This window comes from Pseudorasbora parva, chromosome 12 (genome assembly GCF_024679245.1).
Source record: "Pseudorasbora parva isolate DD20220531a chromosome 12, ASM2467924v1, whole genome shotgun sequence".
NCBI lineage: Eukaryota > Metazoa > Chordata > Actinopteri > Cypriniformes > Gobionidae > Pseudorasbora > Pseudorasbora parva.
This window is the reverse complement of record NC_090183.1, coordinates 27,253,760-27,280,913: the sequence shown is the minus strand read 5'-3', so window position 1 is coordinate 27,280,913 and position 27,154 is coordinate 27,253,760. Positions and strand designations below refer to the sequence as shown.

At 35.7% G+C, this 27,154-nt stretch overlaps 1 protein-coding gene across 4 annotated transcripts in view; it reads right to left on the bottom strand.

Annotated features, from left to right (window-relative positions):
* lpp (LIM domain containing preferred translocation partner in lipoma) overlaps positions 1–27,154 on the bottom strand; it is a 291,537-nt gene that overhangs the window by 208,810 nt on the left and 55,573 nt on the right. The window contains exon 1 of one of the 4 annotated variants that reach the window (XM_067459637.1): positions 18,163–18,227. The exons of the other annotated variants lie outside the window; for them this stretch is intronic. The gene's annotated coding sequence lies outside the window, so the exon portion shown is untranslated. Of the gene's footprint in view, positions 1–18,162; positions 18,228–27,154 lie in introns of those variants that run through there. 4 annotated transcript variants of the gene reach the window in all.

The following is a 27,154-nucleotide window of genomic DNA, read 5'->3' as shown; positions in this document are numbered from 1 at the left end:
ATAGGCTTAAATCATTCATACGAACATTTTATGATATTTCTTTTGAAGTCAAAGGGCTTCAGGAGACGCATGCTTTTATTTAGACTATTGGTTGTGTTGATGCACTTAATGTGTCTAAATCATTAAAATTTCGCTTATTATAAGTGCAATACGAAGCAGTCCTGATTTACTCTCTGTCAGAAGTACAAGCTTACAGCCTACAGGGAGTTACACTTGTTTTGTATTATATTCTCCAAAGTAGGCTGCTTTAGCTCTGCCTTAACAATAACCACACAGATGCGAACACCCTAAGGAATAGCTTGGCTGAGATCTATTCCAGAGTCTGTTCTGGTAGGTGGGTGTGTGTTGTGTTGTGTTTTGCAGAGATTGGGGACTAACCGTACCCCACAGCGCTATACCACGGGGCAGGACATTCTATGTAGTCCGCCATTGATCTCAGAAAGCGCCTGGTGTGTATAATGCAATTTATCAAATCAGCATCTGTCATCCTCATGGGACACTCTGACGCGATGCAAATTCACTTCACACCATCCAATAAAACATCCTATCAGCCTCAGCCATTAACATGATGGACTGCCCCGCCGGTAAGTAGGATTGTGGATCACAACAAGGACTTTTATAAAACGCTAAAACAGCTGGACAAACTCATAACTCTCATTTTTGAGGTTATTCTTTTGGCTTGCATGTTCAGGATGTTCAGTAAGCCCACCCTCTCCCCACTCTCCCCATCCAATCCCAGGTTAAGAGACTGCAGGAATGGCCGCAATGCAAGGAATTTTAACTAAAATGTTCAGCTACCAGAAACTTCCCTTCCATATTTGGACCCACAGTGGAAGGATTTGAAAAACCAGCCCTCTTTCTGTGGCTCTCCGCCTTCTGTTTCAACTCAGCATTTAACCAAAAAAAAGTACCCTCCCTCTCAAGAGGCTATATTAAATGCTGAAAAATAACAAAAGCTGCTAAATTAAAATATGAGATTAAAAAATGAGTCACTGGCACAAAATATAAATAGTTATAAGATTAGCCCTAATAAATAGACTGATGTTTATATTGCTATATAAAGTACATTTCAGTTTGGGGTGCAGATTTTATTAAATTATTCAGCAAAGATGCACTAAATTGATCAAAAGTGAAATGTATGATTTATATTAAAGATCTACAATTACAATAAACTTTCTATTCATAGAATCCTAAATAAAGTCAAATTTCCACAAAAACATTAAACAACACAACATGGTCTCTGGAAATGTGCCTTAAGCACCAAATCGGCATATTAATATGATTATGATACGATATGCAAAAAATTCACAGAAATAAATGACATTTAAAATAGACAAGTTATTATACTTGTACTGTATTTTAATGTAGCTTCCAGACTTGGATATTTTGATGTCTCAATCATCCAGTAACTACAACTGACTAGTCATTTAGTTGAGCCAACTAATTATAATGTATTTCAAATTAATTATATACATATTAAAAATAAAAAAAATAAAAAATAAAAACTAGGCTGACAAGAACTTCTTGATGAAATTGATGATGAAATTTTTTGACAATGAATTTCAATAACTGACTAATAATGGAGTCATCATAAAACCACCATGAATTAACCTTACTTCTTTTTTTATTATTGACAAAAACACATTTGAAAGATAGCAGAGGTCAGACTAGATGTTTTGGCAAGGTGCATTTTTTTGTCCAAAACATGAGAATGCTTTATAGTAAGCGGCGTGCTTTACTCAAACTCATAAGCATGGTTTTATGTGGATTGCACTGTCAGGCGCTTTGACAAAAGCATATGCTGTTCAATATATTGGAAACATGATTTCTCGCTTTACTTAATTTTGACGCTGATATCCTAGTCTGTAAATGTCTGCAAGACTTGACATTTCCATTTTGCATGCCCACCCTGACGCGTGTCTCCATAACATTTTGCAGTATTCGCTTAAGCCCAGGATACGCTGCATGATTTTAGCAATCAAGATCATTACAAAGCACACTGTGCGACATGTATCTATTAAATTTGGGTACAACATAAATGTACACTGTGAGATGACAACTATTGATTCGTAGGCTACAATGTAAGATTCTATAGAAGAATAAAACTTCAGCATAAACAAAACGACCATGATGAATCACAATTTGGCAGTTTTAGTTTTTATGTGCAGAAAAAAAGAAGAAGCTGCGAAAGAGGAAGGGAGAAGAGCTTGAGGGAAGAAGTTTTAAGTTTTGCGCCATGCCGCATTAAATTTATGTCGCATTTTTATTGTCTGGTCAGCAGATGTAGGTTGTAGCAGCAAACATGCTGTGCGGTGATCGCGCTGAATTTCTGACACGGTCAGAACATTTTCGTAGACTATCTTTGGTCTCAAGTCTGTGATGACAGCCGTCTTTGAACCGCTCTAACTGTACAACATGGGACCACAAATCAGAAGCCACGATTGTTTCACGATAGCAATCTTTCATCTGGGACAGACGAAACTCGTGCAGTAGTGTGTCCCAGTCTTAAACGAGTGCCAGCTCGTGCCAGCTTGCACCTGCGCATCAAAATAAAATAAAGGTTACACTATATTGTTGATAATATATTAATTAAAGGAAGTGTATGTAAGATTGTGGCCAAAACTGGTACTGCAATCACTTTCAAATGACTGTAGAGCGGTGTATCCCCTCCCCTGACTCAAGGTTGCCAGATAGGCTGCAGGATCAGCAGGAACGTTTTTAGCTGCAGCTGTGGTTACTAGAGCAGAGCTGGCAACCCGGATGCCGAGACACTACTGACTTCAGGCCACCAGCTTCAGGCCAAAACACAACATATCAACAGTAACATCAGTTGAGGGCTGCAACAACAACTTTTAAATGACATTATCCTGGCTGGACTACTGTTGTCAGTGATATAAGTATTTGAAATTTACAAATTAACATGATTTCTTAATGTCTAGTAAACATTTTATGCCATTTTATGATTAATTGAAATACATTTCTTACATACAGTTCCTTTAAGTTTTTTTTTTTTTGGGGGGGGGGGGGGGGGGGTAATTTAAATTTTAAACTGTCGTGCATTTCTTTTTCTTTAAGGATTAGTCATAATATGGCAAATTTAACTTAATTTTTTAACTTATTTGCTTTAAAACTGGACAAGCAGATGATTTTGCTTATAGTGTTTTACAATTTTTGCTTGTGTTGTTTGACAGATATTGGAAAAGATGTGGAAAAAGTTTTCCCCCCCATAAAATACAGTGCCTCTGTGCAACATTAAAGGGTTAGTTTACACAAAAATGAAAATTAGCCGATTTACTAACCCTTATAAAAGTTAATCTATCCATCATAACATTTTGAACTGCGAGAGACGCTACACTTTTTCCCGTAAATTGAATACGGAAGGCGATCTGGTGGAGATAATTTACTTTATAAAGTTTAAAATATGGATACATTTCTTACACAAACGCATCGATTCGCTTCAGAAGGCCTTTTTTAACACCCCCGGAGCAGTGTGGAACACTTTTATGATGGATAGAGGCACCTTTATGGACTTTCCTGAAGCAAAGTAACAATTAATTGCCATTATAAAGCTTGGAACGGCATTTTTAATACAACTCTGATGTTTTCGTCTGAAAGAAGAATGACATATACACCTAGGATGACTTGAGGCTGAGTAAATCAGGGGTTAATTTTCATTTTCGGGTGAACTAACCCTTTAAGCAGACCATATGAATGCACTTTTTCGTTCGGAAGCAGCTTCTGTGGTGCCACTGAAGTGTAAAGACATTTTTAAAGCTGATTATGTTAACATCTTTTGACCTTAACATTCCAGCTTGCCCAGTAGCCCGGAAAGACCCAGATCTGGACAGCTGTGAGTGAGGGCTGCCACTGTTTTGGTACATGGGACATATGACTCTCCCACAGGTCAAACTATTAAAAAGAATGACTGAGTAAAACACGACCCAAAGACATCATGAGTCAATGTTTTTGCAACAGGCAAAACAAACGCACGTGTGGATTATAAACCAGGCTTTTATCCTTTTAGTTGCTATACTCAACAAATAAATTTCACTCTAACCCACCCAACACAATTCTTCGTTTAATGGCATCTCTGTGCTTTCAGCCCTTTTTTAAAAACCTTTAGCACACTAATGCCGCAGGACAATGCATTAAACCCTTTGTTTGACCTTTTGTTGTTGTTTGTTTTCATTCCCTCGCTTTTTTCCATTATCCTGAATAGGACGATGATATAATTCAAACCATAATGAGCAATTGACCAGCGTTGAGGCCTTGGCTGGGCATTTCTATGTATAGTGTCAAGGGCAGTGATCTAGGAAGCCCTGGCCCCAAACAGCATTCATGCAGAGCTGCAGGACAGCTGTAATCTCACCCTCTCCTATCTCTTTCAAGCCAAAAATTTGGAACAGAGCAAGCAAGCACCCCAGGAAAAAGGCTTTTACCGCTGAGCTCTTTGGATTCAGTATGATCCTTCTTAGCTCTCGCTGGAATACCTCGGATCATCCCAATCTATCCAATGATGTGTCAGTTAGGAGTTCTTTGAAAATATAAAACTCTATCCATGAGAATTTGTATTTTTGGTGTGCTTAATCCTGTTTGTCAGGGTTTAGGATTATAATGCCACAAAACAGCCATGGCCCCTAATATAGCTGGTAATGCAGTCTTCTATTTCTGCCCGTGTTTGGTAAATGGGGCTACACTGGAAATCTTTGTCTTACTTTTTACACACTGGGGTGCTGCATCCCTGACTCATTTGCCTCAGTATGACCAACTTCAGAAATTAGAAAACAGATTGCATAAACATGCAAACAAAGCTAAGAGTCCATGAAGTTTTTGAATACAGATGATGCAACTTCAACATAATACATTAAAGGGACAGTTCGCCCGAAAACTGACCAGGGGCTGCCCACACATAAAAACGGTCCATAAAACTTGTGCATTTTTTTTCTGTATTTTTTCTGTAAGTGTATTTTAAGCATTTAAGCTGTTATTTGCTGAGAAACTCTAACTTGTTGTACCTTTCATTTGCACTTGTACATATTTAAATATAGCGCATAGAAATGTGTAACTTGAATTTCACTTAAAATATACAAAGTTATATATGGCTTCAGAGGGTTTGGAAAATAACACAATTCTTTTAATTTAAATGTTTAATTAAAGTCTTGTCAGATTTTAGTCTCCATTTACTTTCATTGTTGAACATTGCTGAAGTGTGACCATTCTATCAATATTTTCTTTTCACGGAAGAAAGTCAGTCATACACGCTTGGAATGAAATGAGTAAATGTTGGCACAATATTCATATAGGGGTAAAATATACCTGGCAAAAGGAAGTCATTTAAAATGTAAAGCACAGTAGAACAATGTGGTATTTGTAGAAATGAATACTGTAATACATTCATTACTTTTCTTTAAATGTTATAATTAATAAATAAATGAAATGAAATATTAATTAGCCCAATGATTTACTCACCCTCAAGACATCCTAGGTGTATATGACACCTAAGCTTTATAATGGCAGTGAATGGCTGCTTCAGTATTGAAGTCCATAAAAGTGCATCTATCCATCATAAAAGTGCTCCAAATGGCTCCGGGGGGGTTATTAAAGGACTTCTGAAGTGATTGTGTAAGAAGCACAAGCTTACAAAGTGTAAGTTCTGGTGATGAACGCAGAAGTTAGTGGAAGTTAGAGATTACAGTTTGTAAAGTTTTAAATAGATATTTCTCTTACACAAACGCAGCACTTCACTTCTAAAGGCCTCTATTAAACCCCGAAGCCATGTGAAGCACTTTTGTGATGGATAGATGCACTTTTATGGACTTCAAAACAGAAACAGCCATTCACTGCCATTATAAAGCTTAGAAAAACTAAGACATTTCTTTATATAATTTGGATTATATAAATTGATATATAAGTCTGAAAAAAGAATGTCATATACACCTAGGATGTCTTGAGGGTGTGTAAATCATGGGTTAAATTGAATTTTTGGGTGAACTATCCTTTTAATAAGGCACAGACACAACAGTAGCTGTGTTTCCATTACCAAACTTTTGCGATATATTCTAAATGTCGATTAAAAAAATGAATCAACATTTAGAAATAAAGTTTATCGCAGCCCATTTAATTTTGCGTCACACTAGCCATTATTTTTAATTGAAGGACACGTAAGTGTGTTATTCAAGCATTAATGGCAAGGAAAGCCCCTTTCACATGCACTGTAAAAAAAAAAAAAAAAAAAAAAAAATCAGGTCTCCAATTAAACATTGTCTAGTGACTGATCACATCTAAAATCTTTAGTGGGCCAAATTCAATTTCAGTTAATTAAATTGCATCAATTCACAGAAATTCAATTTGGCCAACTGAAAAATTTAGATGTGATCAGTCACTAGAACATTTTCAATTGGATATGAATTTTTTTACAGTGTGGGATCGGACACATATGAGGTCTTTCTGGGTGTTTTTCCCTCCTATCTCTTTTTTTTCTTTGGTGTTTCTTTGTTGTTTACAGCATTCCTGTTATTCTTTTGTATTTTATCAAAGAAACTCCGTCTCGTCTTCGTGTCCAAACATACCGTTTCTTCTTTAAAGAATAATCGACTTTGCGTACACCAGTTGACCTGTAAATATGGAAAAACTTTTTTCACAGCCATTTTGCTAAATATTCCTTTTTCAAATTGCCTGAAAAACTTCTTCATGTGAGCGTAAAAACTTTGCGTTGTATGGGAGTTGACGTGTTTCCATTGGTGTTTTCAAGTCGCAATTTGAAATGTAATGGAAGTAGTAGTAGTAATTCCATGACAATTAAAAAAAAAAAGTGTTCAATGTTCAGCTAAATAAATCTCCATTAGACTAAATGAGCTCTAATTCACAGTATGGATCTTAATTCAATATAATGATTTGAAAATAGCAACAGTGACTGAACACAAATGTATGGCTTTTGTTAATTGGCGTTCTGGTGATTTTCTAGTCTTTGATCTCTATAAGATGAAAGTGAGGCACAAAGTGGACATGTCTTGGTTTAGTTCATTCATTAACATTAAAAGGAACTAAAGGACTGTTGTTTGCCATCGCTGATGATACAACTAGGATTCTAGCCAAACTCTTTTATTCTGTTTCACAATGGCACAAAAGAAATGGCTTGAGAACATCTATTGAATGAAAACTCCCACTCTCCCATATGAAATCATTACAAAGGTTATAGATGAGCACCGCTGACGCAGTCAAAGAAAGGTCCAGGAAAGTAAAACAAAATAATAGCGACTGCCAATTCTCACTAAGTCAGAGCCCGCGCTTGCACTAGGCTCCAAATGCACATTCAGGAATGAGCCAAATAATTTAGAGACAAAATGTTCTAATGAGAGTAAATGGATCAGGGGCTATGAGACCAAACAAATCGGATTTAATAAGTTCAGAGGACAAACCTCAATCATTTTCCACAAAGAAATCAGAGACTACGATCATATGGTAAACCATGCAGCCAAAAACTTCTGAATATTTATTTGATGTTATTATTTTGACATATTGATTGATGACTTATTTAATTGGAATTCATATATATTATATATATGATATGATATAATATATATATATATATATATATATATATATATATATATATATATATATATATATATATATATATATATATATATATATATATATATATATATATATATAAAAAAAAAAAAAATTAGGAGTGAGTAAGTATATTATTATACAGGGATATATTCAATTGATCAAAAGTGACAGTAAAGAATTTTACATTCTTACATCTTTTTTTACTTTCTATTCATCAGATCATCCTGAAGAGCACCAAATCACAATGATACTTGAATAATCACGTGACAGTGAAGATTAGAGTAATGGCTGTTGACAATTCTGCTTTGCTGTTTTAAATTGAAATATTTCAGCTTTTACTGATAATTTTTTTTTTTTTTTATTGATAAAAATATTAATTTATTTATTATATTATAATATATTCATATATAATATATTCATTTATTTATTAATGATTTATTTTTGATAAAAATATATGCAGCTTTGGTGAGACTTAAGGACACTTAACTTTCGACCCTAAACCAGCAGGATACGCGCCATGTCACAAAGCTCAAATCATCTCACACTGGTTTGGTTTCTTGAATGTGACAATGAGCTCATTATTCTCAAATGGCCTCCACAGTCACCGGACCTCAATCCAATAGAGCAACTTTGGGATGCGGTGGAAATGGAGATTTGCATCATGAATGTGAAGCTGACAAATCTGCTGCAAAAGATTCCATCATGTCAATATGGACCAAAATCTCTGAGGAATGTTTCCAGCACCTTGGTAAATCTATGCCACGAAGAATAAAGGCGATTCTGAAGGCAAAAGGGGTTCCAAACCAGTACTAGCAAGCTGTTATTAATAAAGTGGCAGATGAGTGTATGTATAGTACATGTGCAAGAATATTCTGATTTTTTATATATATATATATATATATATATATATATATATATATATATATATATATATATATATATATATATATATATATATATATATATATATATATATATATATATATATATATATATATATTGCCGTGTTTTATAAAACACAAAAAAGTCTGCTGAATGCTTTTGAGTGATTTTTCCAGAGTTATCACTATAACACAGAGTCTCATGGCTAACTGCTTTAGTACGTCTCTGTGACAATCACATTTTCCAAGAACACTCATATTGCTTTGAAAATAACAGCTGCTTTTGATGAGAGCGTCCTTTGCCAGACATCAGCTGGGTGACGCAGGGAGCGGGAGAGGAAAAAAAATAAAAAGAGAGAGAGGGGGGAAAGAGAAGCATCTACTGGCAGGTGCTGGCAGCACGGTGTGAGGGATAAGGACTTCCTGCCAAGTAGATGATTTGGGTCAGTAGGTAATTGCATTCCTGGATCACAGAGGGCTCGGTGGCAATTAATCCCGGCTGTGAGCCACGTGAGCAGGGGAACACGTTCACTGTGCAGAGGCAACTGTGGTCAAAGAGAGGGCCTGTCTGCTCCAGCCAGGAAGCAGAGCAGCATTCTTGTCCCCGTAAGAGACAGTGCCAAACACAAACTACATTCTTTGCATCCTCTTGTGGTAAGAGAGCACATCCCTACAATAGAACTATCCGACAAATACCATGCAGCAGGACAGACATTTAGTTTGTGTCTATCAAGTTCCGGAGAATAAAAAAACAAAAACAGATATAGTGTCTTTTCGTTTGTGAAGTGCTTATTTAATACCTATTTCTCATTGAAAATTCTAACAACAATAATAGGGTATATTACAAATAAGTACGTCCATGACAAAAAAAGAAAGTATTTAAAAAATTGAATATTAAATGTATTTTTGAACAAATTAAATAATGCACCATGTCATTAACCCAACCATATTATGATGTACACAAACTTATGTTCAAAAGATTGGGGTCTGTAAGATTATTAATGTTTTTGAAAATGTTTTTTTTATGCTCACCAAGGCTTTAAAAATTACAATAAATACAGTAAAATTAGTAAAATTGTCAAATATTACAACTATTTAAAATAATTGTTTTCTATTTGAATATATTTTAAAATGTAATTAATAACTGATAGCACAGTTGATTTTTTTTTAGCAGCCACTCCAGTCTTCAGTGTCACATTATCCTTCAGAAATTCAAATATGCTGATTTGGTGCTCAAGTAATATTTCATATTATTATCAATGTTGAAAACAGTTGTCCTGTTTAATCTTTTGTGAAAACATTGATATTTTTTTTTTTTCAGGATTCTTTGAACAATGGCATGATAGTTGAAGTTGAAAAGAACAGCATTGATTTTAAAACAGAAACCTCTTATGTAACGAGAAATGTTTTGTAACTTTGTAACTATTACTTTTGATCAATTTCATACATCCTTGCTAAATAAAAGTCTTCGTTTCTGTCAAAATTTTTAAACTAACCCCCCCAAAAAATGTATGGGTTTCTTTGAGATTTGGTAAGTGAAAAAAAAAATAGGCCAGTAGCTACTTGCCAATTATTATTATTATTTTGTTAAAACCAACCTGAAATGAACACTATATGCACCAATATTAAATTCCTGACAGATATGAAAAGCTGATAGTCATTCAAAGTTCACAGTTATATCAAAGAGAAGCTTCACGCACAAGTAACAGCATGATTAAACGCAGTCAACAGGCCCTAATTAATTAATAATGACAAAAATTGATTTTGTTTAGACTCCTTGTGAAAATGCCGCATATTGTGGATATTTTAAAAAGACGCCCTTTAACAGAGCATTGATTACGACTTTCCATTTGAGCTGAAAACATTGTCCTGCAATAAAAAAGTTTGGTAACACTAGAATACTCATCTATGGAATGCGTAAAATGTTCATCAAAGCATTGCATTCCATCCAAATACGATACAATACTACCACATTCAACTGAACACTATTACTTACTATTTCGTTAATCAGAGTTTGTTGTTAGTTAATAGTAGTTACTAGAATGTTAATAGTGCATTATTCATTTGTTCCTGCATAGTTATTAATTCATGATGGAACAGTATTGTAAAGTGTTTCCAAAGGTTTTAACTTAGCATGACTCCATCAAATGTATGTCCATGTTACAAGACAATACAACCTTCCCATTTTTTTCCTTTGCTTTGAGACAGACCCCTACCAAGTTCAATGGTAAGCCAATAATGGAAGGAGAATTAGTTTAAAATGCAGCAATGGCAAATCAAAAGGGTCATTTTATTCTCTATAGTCCTCAGAACACTTTGCTCTATTTAATAACTCATTATAGCTCTTTCTAATTCTTCTCAGGCTCTAATATTTTTTTTCTATTGTACTTTGCAATAATAACACTTTCCAATAGCATTGCACTTTAAGAGGATTTTAAATCAATCCAAAGATTGGAGGTGTTTGGGAACCTAATGTTAACTTCGCAATTGGAGAGTGACAGCAGCTACTTAATCAGTGAATTGTGATTTATTTTATATTACATTTTTGAACATCAAACTGACAAAAACTCTCATATATACAACATAAAAACCAAATGGATCAACATTGAATAAAATGATGAAACCAGTCCATGACTGAGTGGATGGAAATAAACAGGCCTCTGGAGCATATCCTATGTCAGAACTGCATAACAGAATGTGCATAACTGATTATTGGTTAAGGATATGAAATCAAAAGAAGAAAAAAATACAATTTACAAAAATAATAATGTGTATAGTAAAATTTAAGAAATGAATGAATTCATGGATTGATTGCCAGGAGTTATCATCAAGTATCCGTTTCAAGTTTAGGGCTGATGTGATCAGTTTTAGCTCTTGAAAAGCCACAGGACACATTCTCGCACACATATATGGTTGGTTCGCATTTTTGCCACAGCTACAACCAAAGCAGATAATTTGCCACATTGTTCAGTTCTAAAAAAGCTCCATATTATTCACAAAATGGGACCATACTCGCTGCTCCATCTAATGAGGCACAGGAAAGGCTGGCACAGTGCTGGTGCAGAAACAAATATCACAGCTTCTCTGGTTGCATCTCTCAACAAGCTATCATTTAACAGGCCAAGATCTACCTCTCCTGTGGGGCTATGATCTAGGCTTTTTGGTTGCTCTGTTTTTAAGCCAACAAGCCTCATAACAAAATAACAGGACTAGTGAAATGGCATCTGTTAGTCTGGCACATGCAACCTTTTGAGCCGGGCTCCATTAACACACAGCCTGTGCGTCAGAACAAATTAATCTGCTAATGACCTCTGATACCAAAAGAACAGGGCTGAGGCTGAGCCCCTCGGGGGTGGAGGATAATGCCTTTTTTGGCAGATCGCAAAAACTGCGCCTTTGCGGCGAGGGGCGATAATGATGAATGTTAGATATTGGCAATTCTAATCTGACCTAAAGACAGCGTAGCTCTACGTCAGATTAAAAAGTGCTAATGGGCTCTATGATTATGTACTTTTGCTTTCTGCTTAGTCCCATAAAGTATGTATTAAATATTAAAAAGTCCAAAATCCACAAGATATGAAGCAAATGCAGTTTGATTAAAAATGACACAGTTAAAGTAAATAGGCCACAAGAGGCCATATGGTTGTGATTTAACCACGTAACCGGCAAAAAAACATACTGTAGGCAATGGGGTGTTGAAATGAATCTTTTGAAATCGTGACACGGATGTGGATGATTCTGCATCGATGCAGTAAAAGACCATAATTGATTATAGCCTACTGACGTTTCTCTGACACCTTTCGTCACATATGCGCTTCTTACGCTATTATAAAATGGTGGAGAGTTTGTGCGAGGCTACATAGGAGTGTGTGAGCGTTATTTTAACTTAAGTTCACTACTTGACAGTTTCATGTGCATTTAGAATCACACCGCGCCAAAAACTCTTTTGTGTCTTCCTGAGCTTGAACAGACATATTCACACTACGGCTGCAGCTATCGATTATTTTAGTAATCGAGTTTTCTACCGATTATTCCATCGATTTAATAAAGAGCAATACTAAATATAAGACCGGTAAAATAAGACCGGTATCTTAAAATGAACAACTCATTTATTTGCTTTGTAGAGTAATTTAGATTTTTATTGCTAAAATTGCATACAATAATATCTGTGAATACTAAACCAGTTTAGTGAGTTCAGCTGCTATATTACATTCAAAATGAAAATATATAAATAAATAAAAAAATCATAAATAAAAATCCAACTCATTTCAAATTACTTGAAAAAGGTAAACATAGCACAACCTAAAATTAACCTACAACCTATAAATTACAATAATAGTAATAAAAATAATAATAATAATGCCTAAACATTGCATTTATGTTGCAACTTAACTTTCAAGTTTCAGCTTCAGCTCAGGCATGACATAAGCCTTTACCGTTCTCTTGGAAGGCTTTGTGTCTTTTGTAAGTGGCAAAAATTAGTGCACAGGAAGGTAACTTGGAACAACAAGAGTCCATACTAGAAATGCATGGAACAGCGCTAACATCACTCGAAACCATTGTTTTTAAAATAAACCATCCACCCGCTCCTGTGATTTTCTCTGATTTAGATATCTGCACCTGATGACCGTCACACTACAATTATTCAAATTCTCAGTGTTAAGTGCGAAGCTATCGTAACATATCAGCTACACTGAAGCAAGAGGCTTTCAAAAAAATTATTTGGCAAAATTACATTTCTATAACCTAAACCAGGGGTCGACAATCTATAGCACACGGAGGAGTAATTGCTGGAACGTGAGCAAAAGTGAGAGATGTGTTTGTATTTAATTCAGATAAAGTACATCGCACATACAGATCTACATTTTAAGCTAATCATTTATTATAGTAACAGTAAATAACAGCATGTTTTATTAAGATAGGAGCTATTAATATGATTAAAGTGTGAGATTTAAATTACACAAATCAATGAAAGCACACAGCTCTGAAAGCAGGAGCCCCGTGCATCACGCTCACACAACAGTGACAGCTTGTTCTGTATTTGTTGCGCTTAGCTGTACATTTCAGAGATAACAAGTATATATAAAGTCCCATTAAACATTTCCAGTGGGTTAAAAAAAAAAAAAAGCTAAATTGATTTGATTCTTAAAAACAGACTATATTCTTAGAGGATGAACTGCAAAGCTCTTAATTCCAAAATACTCAGGCATGTTGTGTTGACCCCCAAATAATATTAAGGACACTGGCACCACCCTAAAGAAAACTACAAACATTTGCAGTCTCATGCAGATTCTTTCATTAAAAACGTTTTTTTAGTCATAAAACTTATTGGAATGGCAAGTGAAAACAAAAAGCAACCAAGACGAGATGGAATGAGATCCTCCAGATGGATTATTCTCACAGCTTGTGCAACCTTGTTTCAGTGTGTCTCAAAATAAATATAACAATTTTCTTGTAATATAAGAACCAAACAACAAGACCAGTCATTATGAAGGAGGTTCCACTATTCCTTTAAAACAAGTCCCCTGGCCTTTTAAAAGGAAGGTTAGCAATCCGATGTGCCGTTTAATGGAAGCACTTGTTATTGCCCTCGGACTAATTCAAAAAAATAATTCAAGTGTTAACCATCAGCTAACAAGATGAGTCATCACACATTTCAGGGCATGAATGAATAAAACAAAAGTTAAGTAAGACTTTGGTAGTTGAGAAAAACAAAGCGTTGATTTGTGAAAAATAAAATGTTTTGACAGATGCTAAGTGCTCCAGCTGCTGCTTGCACTGACTCCAAACTGAATTAAGACAAGACAACTTTGCCTGAAGCCAATCAGCGCTGAATATGAAGACCCTTCAGTACTGCTGAGCGAAATGTAATGAGATTATCACACCGTTCTATCATTAAAGTCGAGTATATCGCACCTCACGGCTATAGAAAATCCCATTAAGGTCTACCTTTTGCTGCCACAGCTATGGTGTGATACCAGAGGAATGTGAAGGTGTAAAAAGATAGGAAGAATCTAAACTGTTGCTGTACTAGTGGTCAAGAATAATGGAGGCCGGATGCTATGTGTTAACATTAAAAATATTCTTATAAGACTGAGCAGAAGTACAGGTAGAAATTTTCTAAAATTTCAGAAGGTTAAAGGTGCCCTAGAATGAAAAATTGAATTAACTCCGCCATAGTGAAATAATAATAGTTCAGTACATGGACATCACATACTGTGAGTCTCAAACACCATTGCCTCCTACTTCTTATGTAAATCTCGTGAATCAAAAACACCACGGAAAAATAAGTGCTTCTCAACACAAACCCAACCGTGACGCAAGCGTTGGGGATCATTTATATGCACGCCCCTACATTTGCATCTGTCCAAACATGTTCATTGTCAGGCGGAACTGACAAAGCCGAATCTACTGATGGTAAACAAGACAATCAAAGATAGCAAAAACGGCAGCTCTCATGACACGTCATGTTCAGGCTGTGCAGGAGACTTGAGGACTTTTCATATGTCAACAGTCATGGTTGAGGTTTATTATAATCGGATACCACAACAAATCGTTCGTTTGTTCTGCCCATTTCAAGCAAGCTTTAGTAAGTAGTGATTTATCCACTTATTGACTAGCTGTTTAAACAATTTCTGATTCAATTGAAAGTTTCTTAGAGAGACCGCATTGTCTAGATGATGCAAGATGCTAGTACAGTAACAATAGGAAACTCCAAGTGCCATACAAAACTAAATAGTGTGTCTAATGACAAAGGTTAATATTATTTTGTATTACAAAATACAACTGTAGATACGTTGCTTACAGATCGTTCACTCGATCCATCTAGCAAACGTCACCTTTTCCATCATATAAGTTAAAACGACAGTCATTTGACAAGGCTGTTCATTTTGTAAAAGTTATATATTTATATTTATGAGAACTGAAGTATGGTGTTTCCTATGATGTTTTTGCATGCTTGTATTTCAGATTAGGCTACATCACAGTCACTGCGTAGCCTACATTGTGACTAACGTTATATAAACATGCAAAATCGTTGACGAAATAAGACAAGTCTAAAATGTAGACTGAATGACATTAAGCAGAACATCTCAAATGGAGATTGCTGAAATGCAGCTTACTTGTGTATTGGTGTTTTCAAATCATCCGCGTGCAAAGAGAGATTGCGTGCATATGGTTGCCACCAGATGTGTTTTCTAAACATATCCAATCTGGCAACCATATGAACGCAATCTCTCTTTGCACGCGGATGATTGGACATGTTTAGAAAACACCGGATGCGTTTTTTTCACAGAAAAGCTCTGTTTGGGGGATTTAAATGACTGAAATCTGGCAACCGCATGAACGCAGGCTCTTTCTCGCACGCGGATGATCTGAAAACACCAATAAACAAGTAGGCTGCATTTTATCAATCTCCATTTGAGATGTTTTGCTTAAAGTGTCCTTCCGACTCCGTCACCAACTGTCTGTGTTCTGTCAGGACGGTCAGGACTCACGAGCCGCTTCGCTGAACTGCTGAGAGCGGTGAGCTGCTGAAATAAGCCAATCAGAGCAGAGCTCAACATTAATATTCATGACTCTTCCAAATAAGGCAAAAACGGAGCATTACATCCTATGGACAATTTATAGGGTTGTAAATGGACCTGTAAAACTGTATCTGGACAATTTTTGCCCTTAAATAAGCCACATTCCCTCTATGTAGATATCAGAGAACAATTTAACATATTTTTTCAACTCATTCTAGGGCACCTTTAAATCTGGGGTGTCCAATTTTGCTCTTGGAGGGTCACTGTCCTGCAGAGTTTAGCTTCAACCCCACTTAAGCACTCCTGAACCAGCTAATCAAGAGCTGTGTCTGAAATCACCCCCATACCCTTAAATAGGGCACTATTTGAAGGGACAGCCATTTGTAGCGTTGTCCGAGACCATAGGATGTTATTGAGTGCACTCAAACCCATAATGCACTGCAATAACGAGTGTATAACCAATTCAGACTCAGCGGCTAGAGAAAACTTATAATGCGCTGTGACGGTCACACCGAATGAATTTCCGTGTCTCACCAGAAGATGAAGGTGAATCATCCATTCATCCATCCATCCATCCATCCATCCATCCTCCAAACTGCTGGCCCAAAGTGGGTACAGCACAATATCATACAGGTATAAATTCGTGTTAAACCCACCAATAGGAGGCCAGTTGGATAAGCCAGTCTGTAATTGGTTCCTGCAAAAGTGTAACAGAAGCAGTAGAAAAGAATGTACAGGTTTCCAGACTGAGTTGCAGACTGCAGAGCAAAATCAAATCGCCGGCAGATCAGGCTGGGCTTACCCAGTGTACTATGCTTCATTTGTATTCACAAATACTTTAACCAAACAAAGATAACCTAGCATTTTGGCACAATACATTCTCCTCCCTGAATATAAAATGATAAAAAAACAACCAAGAGGAAAGATCAAACAGATTTGGTCTCCTAATGGGACTGATACCTGCTTAATGTTCAAGGAGAAAAATGCAGTTCTCAAGGAAGGAATTACAATACAATCACATGCGTCATTACTTCACTAAACATGCAGCGCAGTATGATAGGCATGAGGAAGATAATACGTTCAACTCAGAAAAGCTCTCTCTGTGCATAACAACTGTACTTAATTTAAATTTGGGGTTCTAAAAACACTGGATGTATTTGTTGTTCTGGATGACAGTACCTAGCTAATGGTCCCCAGGAAGGTTGAGTTTAAGGCCCCTATAGAATCGTGGCCTATATAGAATGTAGTTAAAGAAGCACAATGACACAAAAAATTCCCATTCCTTCTTTATGTAAATAAAATGTTGTGCAACTCTGTGCGTGAGCTTTTTAAAGTTTCCCTTTAAAGGCAGTATAGCTCAACAAAATTATCAGTAGTTCATCATGTACATGAGTAACACATTCCATATATATGTGTATGGAATGTGTTACGTATATATATGGAATGTGTTACTCATGTACATGATGAACTACTGACAATTTTGTTGAGCTTTTGTTATCTCCTCAGCAAATATTACCAAACAAAGACAAATCACATAAACCATATAAACTGAGCCATCTCAGAGCACAATTAAAGAGCATAAGACCCAATAAAACAGTGATAGCAAGTGCACACACATGTTCTGCAAAATACTTTATATTAACTGTACAATAGTATATCAATTGCACAACTTTAAACAATTCTATGAATGACCAAACACACAGGTAATTTAAAAAAAACAACACCTCTAGGAAAAAAAACCTCTAGGAAAGAGTGAGGTGACTTCTACCAACAAATACACCCAAGAAAATAAAGGCCTCAACTGCTTGTCTTAAGATATACTTCCACTGTGTAGAGCGCAACTGCAAGGGTACAGCAATAGGCCACAGGATTGCAGTAATGTTTACACATGTTAAAACCAGAAGAGAAGAGAAGAGAAGAGAAGAGAAGAGAAGAGAAGAGAAGAGAAGAGAAGAGAAGAGAAGAGAAGAGAAGAGAAGAGAAGAGAAGAGAAGAGAAGAGAAGAGAAGAGAAGAGAAGAGAAGAGAAGAGAAGAGAAGAGAAGAGAAGAGAAGAGAAGAGAAGAGAAGAGAAGAGAAGAGAAGAGAAGAGAAGAGAAGAGAAGAGAAGAGAAGAGAAGAGAAGGAGAAGAGAAGAGAAGAGAAGAGAAGAGAAGAGAAGAGAAGAGAAGAGATACTCACAGCATCCCGTGTGTGTATGGATTAGAGAGAAGCCCTCAGTGAGGAGGACCCACAGCCAGGCCCTTATACTGTTAAAATGACTCACAGTGCTTCTTCCTGCTGCACTGTGGAGTCATGAGGAGGTAAACATTTCCAAATATGGAAATAAAAATAGGCGAAAGATTGGGGGCAAAATTTGATTCGACTTGCTTTTTCGGTCAGGAATGCCACTCTTTTTCACTTGGCCAGAGTCACATAGAAGCCAAGTTTGTGGTTCGTACCATTTGCAAAATAACAATGATAATTGCTGCGAGTTATTTAAGAGTGGGGGCCGGCACACTCACAATGGCCTCCAAGAATAAGACAAACCACAGTATCTAAAAGGAGTCTTGAATGCCTACAGTGAGGACAACACGACTGAACCACAAGACCCTCAGACAGCGCTATGCTGCTAACCCACACACACTTTGCTCTAACACAGCCATTTGATGCAACACATACCACACCTACTAATGTAAAGTGCATTTGAATGACTTCATCATCACTATATTGATCAAAAAACGGAAGTAGAAAAATATATTTTCTTACATATACAGCAGTGACGTACAATTAAGAGTAACAAATCAATAAGGGAAAGGGAGAGAGAAAAAAAGTACGACCGTGACTTTTTTCTATCCATCATTTGCTGATTGGATATGGGCAGATCTGAATACCAGCTTGCAAGAAAGGAGTTAAGCAGAGTAAATGACTTGAGGAGTCCAAAATACTTCACAAGGACCAGAAGAGTTAGGACATTTTGATGAATTTTTTTTATGAATATGCATGTAGGAATCATTCCCAATAAGACTAATAACATGCATTTCAAAAATGAATTGCCATGCTAACTTTAAGTGATACAAGACTTTCACTGAAATTTCCATTTCATCCATTTTAATTGTGAATTTAAGTATATTCCAGATTAATAACTGCATTACTTTGACGGTAATAGGACTGTAGGATCTAACTGCGCTCTCAAAACATTACTATAAAAAAACTATATCATATTGCATTTCAAATAACAGCATGCTTTAATCTTTAAATCTGTACTGGTTTTTTTTTGTTTTTTTTGTTTTGTTTTTTTACAGTGAAGCTATTTTTCTCCTGACGTAATTATCATGGAAATATTGTATTGTCATGGAAATATATGCAAAAAGGTAAATAAATGAAATTATTTTTATTTATTAAAATTAAACAACTGTATTGTTTTTTTTATTATTATTAATATTATCTTACCCAAATATGCTAAATATGACCCTCCTTGTGAGATTCACCCAGATATCTCCTTTTGTGTTTGTGAGATGACGGTGAGTAAGAGACAAACTATCCCTTGTCAGCATGGAATCACTCCTTTGTTTTATCAGCACACTGCAAAGGGATGGAATGGTTGTCCGTCACTACTTCCATGTACAGAACATATCGCAGGGACTGCCCAAACATGGTGACGCTCTAGAAGTATGCTGCCTAAGCGCTTCCAGCTCCATAGTTTTTCATAAAATAAAAACAAGCAACACACCCCATTCCTGAATCACCTTAACATTCTTCTGTGCCATGATAGCTTTCTGTAAGCAAAAGATCATTCTCCATCCAGGTCTATATTCACCCAAACGCATGTATTGGGACAAAATATAAGCAAACTGAAGTGCTTATGAGTGCCCAAAATATATGACCAAAGAATGTCTGGATTGAATGCACAACCAAGGACGGACATAACGTCAGCTAGAGCGCCTCAAGTGCTCCATCCAAATCAGCTAAGCGATATTGCTACAATCAAAATCCAAAAAAACTATTGTAGTATGTATCTGTTTCACATCAAAACCCCATAATGCTCAGCAAAACGGTCATTCATTTTCTGACAGAGATCATTATTAGACCTCTGAGTAAACCTGTACTCAATGTTAATGATTATTATCAGCTTTTTGGGAGAAATACATCATCCTGTTTAAAAGAGCAGAGCGTTTTCTGAGAATGTTGACTAGTTTTATATCTTCTGCTGATAAGCTGTAGCCGTGAGTTCGTAGGACTTGATACAAGTCCTACAGTCCTATTACCATCAAAGTAATGCAGTTATTAAATTCACATAAGGTACAACAAGACAAGACCAGATCTGACCCTGTAAAGTAATCAACACTTTAACAGATAATTGGCTAATGCCCTACACATACACGGGTCACTCGTGTGCCGATATTTCCAGCCGTATACCATCGTGACAAAAGCCACAAAAAAACGAGATCACATTCACAGATGAATAAACAGCATGTTTTCCTCAAATCGTGAAATTAATCTCACGTAAAGAGCAGAGCTCCGTGATATCACAATCAGAAAGATGGCAAATGTAATTAAAACATATTCAAGCCCTGAATGTCTAATCTTTTGCAGGCAAGAGCATTGTTTATAACAAACAGACGTCTTTAGAAATTCATCACAAAGCAAATGATGGTTAGTACAGGCAGAAGGCTGGTATTTCATTATTACTGAGGGGGAAAAAAGGTTCCTGTGCATTTCGACAGGGTTTCACTTAGCAGAGCTAAAATAGCCCTTTCATGCCTGAAACCACAGAGGGGATTGCAGAAGTAATAATAACCCATTTATAGGGGGGTTAAACAGTGTCAGAGAGACTGACTTCAGGTGATTAAAGATGCCTAATTAACTCTGGCCCTGCACTCCCTCAGAGGAGAGCTGGCCGGCTCAACCCACTACTGAGTACAGAACTGTGGGGACTTGGATTATTTTTGCATATATTTTTGTGATGTTTCCCTGCCTAAAATGTGATGGGATTCCATGCTGATACAGTATAGGAACAGATACTTCAGGCAACATGTGGTCATTTGAGATTATCAGCTTTGTCCATTAGTCATGCCTGCTTGGACAACTAACGGAAGCCTAAAATTCAGAGTACAGATATCCCGTTTCTAAAAATATGTTATTTAATTGTTTTGTACATAATTACATAAATATCACATTACATATATTTACAATGAATAAATGAATGAATGAATGAATGAATGAATGAATGAATGAATGAATGAATGAATGAATGAATGAATGAATGAAATGCTTCTGCAGGGGTTTCACATTAAGTCCATTTATAGAAAATGTAATGAATATATTAAAGGGAACATGAACTATGTTCTCTAAATGCAAATGTCTAGGAAGCACACAATGAGATATTAACAACACTTCAAAGTCTGAAAATACAATCTCCAACAGATCTCCATTAATTATTTTACAAAAAAACAAACAAACAAACAAACAAAAAAGTCTTGTCACAAACATTTTGTGAAAATGATTTTATGATTAAAAGAACAACAAATATCTGCCAATCGGTTCAAATCAACTTAATTCAAATATTCATACCCATTGACAAATATTTAAGCATGAAAGTTTAAAAAAAAAATTTTTTAAGCATGAACATTTAGTTTTGTTCAATTTATCAGTAAACAAGATTTATTATTAGATATTTTATGCTGGAAAACAAAAATCCTATATATATATATATATATATATATATATATATATATATATATATATATATATATATATATATATATATCATTGAAATCATGAAACAGACAATTTAACAGCAATTTCTAACTATTTTTAGGGCCCTATAAAATCTGTTTTATTTTGTCTCAAATTCCATCTTTTAATTTTATTCAATTTTTATGAATGGATTCATAGTGCTTTGTCCATGATTTCTGCATCACAAAAATCATGGGGCCTAATTCGTTGCCATGGTATTGAATTTAAGACATTCTGCTCCAATTTAAGGCGTTTTTAAGGCCTTAATTTGTGGAAGGTCAATTTAAGTCTTTTAAAGATTTGTTTGTGGAAACCCTGAATGAATGAATGAATGAATTAATGAATGAATGAATGAATGAATTAATTAATTAATTCAATATAACAAAAATCATTAATCAATAATTATCAATCAAAAATTATCATGATTATATTATTATCAATAGTATTAATAAAAAAAATGATCAATACATTTTGTTCCCCATGTAAAAAAAAAAAAAAAAAAAACTATATATTTTGTAAAAATAAATGACGCATTTGCATATCAGAATTATTCTGCTCTCTAGATCAGCCATAGAAAGTCTTAAATTACTTGATGACTAATACAACACACACACACACACAAAAAAAAATCTGAGATGAATGAATCACAACAGCCTGAAGATCATCACTCCTAAAATTGTGCTAACAAACTCAGCTTTTAATAGTTTGTTTAACAGCTTGGGATGTCTGAGGCTCCAACTACAAAAAAAGCACTCTACAAAGATGAAGAAAAGTGAATCTGCCCTGAAATGCAAATAATAATAATAATAATAATAATATTAATATTAATAATAATAATAAGAATAATAATAATAAATCATATTTTTTGCCTAAAAATCCTTAAAACAAAATGTACAAAGCAAATTTTTCTAGGTAAATGTTTAATGAAATACAAGACTAAACTACTGATTGCAAATAAGAGGTAAATTATTTTTGTATTCTTTAATATGATGTCATTATCTTGCTGCACTTTAAGAGCTAATCATAGCAGGTCAGAGAGCTTTGCACACTGCTTTAACACATACGCTCAACCAAATGTAGAAAAAAACACTTTTTTTCAAAGAGCACGGATGTGCAGAAGGATGTGAATATTTTTAAAATCAAGTCAAGTGGGTTGTCAGAACAACTATAGTTGATCTAAAAGTTCTTAACTGGAAGCCCTGTATAATTACACTTATTTTCGGGTCACCTGACACTGATTATATAAATTTCTCAGGGGCCATTTACTGTTCTTGAATTAAAAAAATTTAACCACCACCACTAAAATATATCTAAAATATGTGTTTAAAAAAATCTAGATAAACTAAATTGACTAGTACTAATAATGACTGCACTATTTTTAACGTATCTGTAAATTGAATGTGTATGGCTTCTGGTGTTAGAAAAAACATTTTCTAACCGGATATTTCACAGTAAAAAAAGTGAAAACAAGCCATAATATAATTTACAGTGAAATAATGTAAATTAGCATATAAATGTCCAAGAATATAAATGTTTTGTTCATCTTATGTTGTTAAATTAATGTTTATTGTGTCAAAGCTGCTGTATGTAACTTTTTTTGTGTTCAAGATTTACAAAAACGATATAATGAGAATGTACAAAATGAGTCCATTTTCCAAACCGTGTTTTTGTCTTACCCTGAATTATTATGGTACACTTAATAAGTGTTTATAGTGGGACTATTTCAGACTGGTCTGGTAAGAACCACTGCAAAGGAGCACAGTCCCTGCGTGACTCACCATAGACATAAACAGAGAGAAGAAGCTCCAGTATATTAGATTAATATACTGTATATCACCAGTATATTAATTAGTATATATCTCAGCTTGCGGAAAAGCTGCTCGTGATGAGCTTTAATTCATGTGTCACCTTACCTGTGTTTATTTGGTTATCAACGTTAAAAAGGTACACAACAGATCAGTAGGCTGGTATATTAACATTATCAGTTAAAGAAATGACCTTAAACTTCCCATACTTTTTTAAACTTTTAGTAGGGATAAGTTGATGTATTGTGCAAAAAACACAATACATTTAAAAAAAAACCAATGAGCAGTCAGTTATATCCTGTCAATCAAAAGAGGGTGGAAAAATGTGTCAGATTGCAACTCATACTGTGTGAGACGAAAATGTGTGTTGAATTTAGGGCAATTAGGCACTATATTGCCAAAAGTATTGGGACACCCCTCCAAATCATTAAAGGCAAATGTTCCAACCACTTCCATGGCCACAGGTGTATAAAATCAAGCACCTAGGCATGCAGACTGCTTTCACAAACATTAGTGAAAGAATGGGTCGCTTAAGGAGCTCAGTGAATCCAAGCGTGGTACCGTATAGGTTGCGACCTGTGCAGTAAGTCCATTCGTAAATTTTAATCACTACTAAATATTTTAAGGTCAACTGTTAGTGGTATTATAACAAAGTGGAAGCATTTGGGAAGGACAGCATCTCAGCCACGAAGTGGTAGGCCACATAAAATCACAGAGCGGGGTCAGCGCATGCTGAGGCGCACAGTGCGCAGAAGTCACCAACTTTCTGCAGAGTCAATAGCTACAGACTTCCCAACTCCTGTGTGGCCTTCAGATTAGCTCAAGAACAATGCAGAGAGAACGTCAAGGAATGGGTTTCCATGGCCGAGCAGCTGCATCCAAGCCTTTAATCACCGAGTGCAATGCAAAGCGTCAGATGCAGTGGTGTAAAGCACACCGCCAATGGATTCTAGAGAAGTGGAGACGTGTTCTCGGGAGAGACGAATCATGCTTCTCTGTCTGAGAAGCTCTTTCTGTCAATCCGATGGACAAGTCTGGATTTGGCGGTTGCCAGGAGAACGGGACTTGTGCTTGACTGCAGGAGACAGTGCTTGACTGCACTGTGCCAAGTGTAAAGCTTGGTGGCGCAGGTTTATGGTGTGGGTTTTTTTTTTAGGGGTTGGGCTTGGCCCCTTAGTTCCATTGGAAGGAACTCTTAATGCTTTAGCATACCAAGACATTTTGGACAATTTCATGCTCCCAACTTGGGGATGGCCCCTTCCTGTTCCAACATGACTGCGCACCAGTGAACAAAGCAAGGTCCATAAATACATGGATGAGCGAGATTGCTGTGGAGCGACTCGATTAGTCCTGGCCTGGTAGAACACCTTTGGAATGAATCAGAGTGGAGATTGTGAGCCAGGCCTTCTCATCCAACATCAGTGCCTGACCTCACATAATGCGCTTCTAGAAGAATGGTCAAAAATTCCCACAAACACATTTCTAAACCTAAACCGCACCTTCACAGTTGAACAGATGCTGAGAGTTTAAACCAGGCTTCAGAGGACTGGTATCTGATAAAGAAAAGGGAGGATACAGGCAATACATTCTTATTTGCCTGTCAACGGACAGTGGGCCAAAGGAAATTTGAAGGTTCTAGAAAAGAGAGAGATGGGGCTATGAAACACTTCATCAATCATAAACAGGACAAGAGAAACAGCGTTTAATCCACATAAATCGCGATGGCCTGTCCGGCCATAGTAATAAGCATACGATGCTCATGTTTCTAAATGTGTATGAAGGTGTGAACACGTCTCAGCTGTCCTTCCTCTTATCTGCTCGCCTCTTCCTCTTTCTATCAGCGGCTAAAACACTGTCCTTTTTACGGCTGCAGGTGTCTTCTTAGCCTTGTATGCTAATGTGGCAATCTGTCTTTCTCCTTGCGAGCACTTGAAGTGAATGTGAGGAAGCTTGATTACCCAGAGTTCACAGGGAGATCAAAGTCACAGTGCAGCTGAACTTTAAGTTGGGCAGCGTTCCTTATACTGCTGTGTCAATGAATGCAGTGAGAAATGAGCAGAAGTCTGCTGTAAATCATAACCGCGAGAGCGACCGCTGCATCATCCGTCTCGCAGTCCGGAGCCTGTTCCACACCACATCCTAAAGGACAGAGTCACTGTACACTCATTCATCCACCTCTCATCCTGCCTGCCTGTTTCCTGTGTACTTAAACTACACAAGATCTGTGCTCACTATGCCTCTTGGAATTGGAGTGCAGCGGTAGAAAAATGGAGCAGAAGTGCAGTTCTATCAGACTACTGAATTTGTCATCCAGGACTGAAAAATATAGGAAATTATAGCTTTGTTCAAAACTTGTTCTTTGAGCAAATTACACTTTCAGATGGAATACATTAATGTCAGACTAATTTAAACTAAATCAAATCTGATTCAGGCCATAGTTACTGTAATCACAGCCATGCTGAAATCCAGGACTGTGGTATTGCTTTTATACAGCAGTTAATATTCAGTAAGTGAAATTTCAGATAAAATAAAGCTAGTTTTTTTATCTTATTTGTGCTCAGCAAACAAAAACCATTCCAAAAGGGATATGGCAATATCAAAAATCTGGCCAAATCAGGCTGATAATCATTGATATTAACATTTTATAAATATCCCTTTTGTTAAAAAAAAAGTAAATTTGGACCCACTTTATATTAGGTGGCCTTAACTACTATGTACTAACATTATAACTAATCATTTGATACAATGTACTTATACATACGTTTTTACATTGTACTCACATTTTAAAAAATGCCTGCATGTAATTACGTCTGTAATTAATTTCTGTAGTTACATTTGTAATTACACAGTTGGCACTTCCCTTACACCTAACTCTACCCTTAAACTGACCCATACCACCACACCTGTCCCTAACTCTACCCGTATCCCACCTCAATATCAGCAAAGGTGTTTTGCAATACAATTTGAACACATCAAGTACATTGTACCTATTTTTTGATGTAAGTACATAGAACATTGTACTTAAGGCCACCTAATATAAATATTTTTAAAAGCAATATTTTTATGTATCAAAGCATTGTAATTTAAAGTATTACAGTTGGATAATTATTTTGAGATTTGCTAAAATTAATACATTAATTCTGTTTGTTATTACAGATTAAAACACAGAATGTAAGTTTTGCCACTAGAATTATTTTATTCAAAACAAAGGCATCATGGGAGTTGTTATTATTATCATATTAATAAAAACAGGATGATTGGGCAGGACCAGAATATTCAAATATTCGTCCATTGGGTTGGTATTCGATTTTGGGATTTGATTATTATTATTTATTTATTTTTCACACACCTGGCATCCCCCTCAAAATGGTTCTCATTCATGCTTGAATATGTTTACACTTTAAAATAACAAATACAATTATATATATATATATATATATATATATATATATATATATATATATATATATATATATATATATATATATATATATATAAAATCCAAGCAGTTTTTAATAGGATAGACAATAGGAACCCAACCTCGTTATACTTAATATATTTGCTTCTTCTTAGCCTAAATGTTCCATGCAACTGGACTATTCTCAACTGCAGAAGCTTATATGGAAGAAGCGCATACCTGAGCTTGCATT